The sequence below is a fragment of the Glycine max genome, chromosome 18, assembly GCF_000004515.6.
Source record: "Glycine max cultivar Williams 82 chromosome 18, Glycine_max_v4.0, whole genome shotgun sequence".
Taxonomy (NCBI): Eukaryota; Viridiplantae; Streptophyta; class Magnoliopsida; order Fabales; family Fabaceae; genus Glycine; species Glycine max.
This window is the reverse complement of record NC_038254.2, coordinates 25013765-25017168: the sequence shown is the minus strand read 5'-3', so window position 1 is coordinate 25017168 and position 3404 is coordinate 25013765.

Here is a 3404-nt window from a genome sequence, read left to right as displayed (position 1 = left end):
GGTTCTAGGCTGTTCCCATTCACATGGATGCAACTAACTAATAGTTACACACAAATGTTAGTTTTTTTCATGAATACACTCTCTTATTTTTTTTCATACCACTTTGTTGACACTGCAAGCTAAAATGGACGTGAATACACTTTCTCTTTTTTGTTTTTTTTTTTAATTTAAAATATTATAAAATATAAATATTATATTATATAATTTTTTTAATTGATTTTAAAATTACTTATTTGTTAAATTAAATTTTATAATTGTATTTTTTAATATGTTTTATCATTTTCGACTATCATCTTGGTTCAGTTTGAAATTTTATGTCTATTGTATAAGATAGATGTATCAATTATTTTTTTACTGTGTTTTTTTAATTTGTTTTAATACTACTAACTAATTTTCTTATTTTAGTATTAAAAAATAAACTAAAAATAAAGTAAAAAAAATATAGTAAAAAAATAAGAAAATTAGTTAGTAGCATTAAAATAAACTAAAAAACATAGTAAAAAAAATAATTGATATATCTATCTTATATAATCGACATAAAATTTTAAAGAATAGTAACTGCTATATTGAAAATATATTTAAAAATATTTATTGAAAATATCTTTAAAAATATTTATTTAGTAGTTATTTTTGGGTTAAGTGATAAGAATTGATATTTTATTATTCATGGCTTGCAGATATAAAAAGAAAAGATTAAAATATCCAAAAGATAATGATAATAGCTAAATATGAGCTATTTTTTTATAATAAAAATATATTGAAAATATCTTTAAAAATATTTAATTAGCATTTTTTTTTTGTTTGTAACCCAAATCAATGTGGCAAGAATATGAACGAGATTAGTGGGATCTTAATTCAAGGAGAAAGAGGACGGCAAAGGGTCGTCCTGTTTCAACTCGCATTCCTACTAAAATGGAAGAAAATGGACGAGTAGAAAAAATATGGAATTTGTCGGCAACATGGTCATAACAGAAACAATTGTCCTAACATATCTCCATCTTTTTTCCTTATGCAAATGTAATTGTTTAAGTATTTTATTGATAATGCAATATAATGTTCTACTCTAAATAAGTTGTTAAACAAAAAATCTTCTCATTTTTAATTAAATCTAATGACATAAACAAACTAATTATATTTAGTAATATAATTATATTAGAAAATTAATATTTTAAATAAAAATATTCACCTAAAAAATATTTTAAGTAAATTAAATAATAAAACAAAAATAATTATATTTAATAATATCCTTTTCTTTAAAAATTAAAAAAAAACAAAATTATAAAATTTAATTTAATAAATAAGTAATTTTAAAACCAACTAGAAAATTATATAATATAATATTTAAATTTTATAATATTTTAAATTAAAAAAATAAAAAGGAGAGAGAAAGTCCCAAGTAGTGTATATTGTGAATTAAATTGTAAAGTAGTGTAGATTGGGAAAAAATAGGAGAGAGAAGGTGTATTTATGGGAAAAAAAATCACAAAATTACATACAACATAACTAAAAAATTGTACTCTAATTTTATCCTTTTTTTATTTTTCTTTATCTGTATATTTTTCTTTAAAAAAATTTAAAAAAAAAACAAAATTATAAAATTTAATTTAATAAATAAGTAATTTTAAAACCAATTAAAAAAATTATATAATATAATTTTATAATATTTTAAATTAAAAAAAAAACAAAAAGGAGAGAGTGTATTCATGTTCATTTGTAAGGTGGTGTGAATCAAAGCACAAAGTCGAAATTGACCGGGGGCAAAATTTTAACCAATGGCTTGCCAAAACCTAGCCACGGGCCAGAACCAACCATCAGACACATGGAAAAACTTAAGCAATGGCTAAATCAAGCAGCCCCACAAACTTAGCATCAGCCATCATTTGTTTCTTTATCTCAAAGAAGTTTCCCCTTAGACTAAAAGCATCACTGGGAAGGTTTGCAAGGCAAACCCCTTCACCACATCCTTCCTTCATGGTTCATGTTCATGAATTTTTCAAAGTATGTCTTGTCGTTGGTTGTTTGTCACGAAATTTGGTGGAGACATTGCATATATTATTAGTGGATGCATATATTATTAGTGGATTGTCTGCAAAAAAATCACGTCAAAATTCATTTTCTAAGTGCCCTTTTTATTTTTTTTTTGGATTTTACGCATTATGCCACTTTAAAAATTAATAAAAAAAATATTCCCATGGAAATAAATTACGAGCCTTGGGGAACTCCGAGATATCATTTTTCTAAGGGTGCCTGCAAAAAATCTCATCAAAATTCGATGTTTAGGTCCCAATTTTGGCCTTATGTCTCCTCGCAAAAATGTTAATCTATTCCTGCCAATTTGAAAATGGCATATTAGCCTATTATAAGGGGATGTTGTAACAATAGTTTATGGCAAACCGAAAAAATTAATGGCTGAGTCACGGACAATGTCGCTTTCTTTAAGACATTTCGTGGCACTGCCAAAAATTGTGTAAGCAGACTATCAACCACGACGTCGCCAGGATAAAACAGCCCAGATCATTGTATAAGATTCCCACTGCACTGAGGGGAACCTTTTCTAGAATTACACCCTCTTATATGACTTGAAAAGTAACTCTAAAAGGCAACCGAGAAATGTGACTTAAAAAGTCACTCTTAAAACCAATCGAAAAATATGACTTACAAAGTCACTCTTAAAGGCAACCGAAAAATATGACTTACAAAGTCTCTCTTAAAGGCAACCGAAAAATATGACTTACAAAGTCACTCTTAAAGGCAACCAAAATATTAGAGCGACAGAAAGAAAGAGGGAGAAGTTTGCCGGAAATGCATCGGTTGAAATATGGGAGAGAGAAAGAAAAGTTGAGGAAATGCTTCTCAACTGGGGCAAGGAAAAATGAAGAAATGAGCTCTCTATATATAGGGAGTGAAACACTATTCAAGTGTTTATTCTGAGCGATGTGGGACTTGAAGCTTTTTTTCTTTTTTTTCCTTTCTTTTTTTTTTCAAACTTTCATATGTTCTAACAATCCCCCACTTGAAATTTGAAAAGAAGATTTTCGAGGATTTCATAAAATTGTGCATAAACAAAGGTGTTATACAACTTGAACCTTTGCATAGTGAGTAAGATTCAGATTTTACTAGAGTGACTCGAAGTCTTGAACTCTATCTCCGACATCAAACCACACACAACCTTTTCATAGGTGTATTCTATAAAGCCCGTGCGTTAAAAGCCATGCACGTCTATCCCGGTATAGTGAACACTCTAGAAATTTTTGCCCAAAATTTCATATGAAGCGGCCCCCACTTCAACATTCACATAGGTGAGTCTATCAAGAGTACTCCTGTAGCCTAGGTACTCCACTCAATGTAGAGCATAGATCTCATTAAGAATTATGAATTTTTTTTCATAACTCATCCTCTTGTTA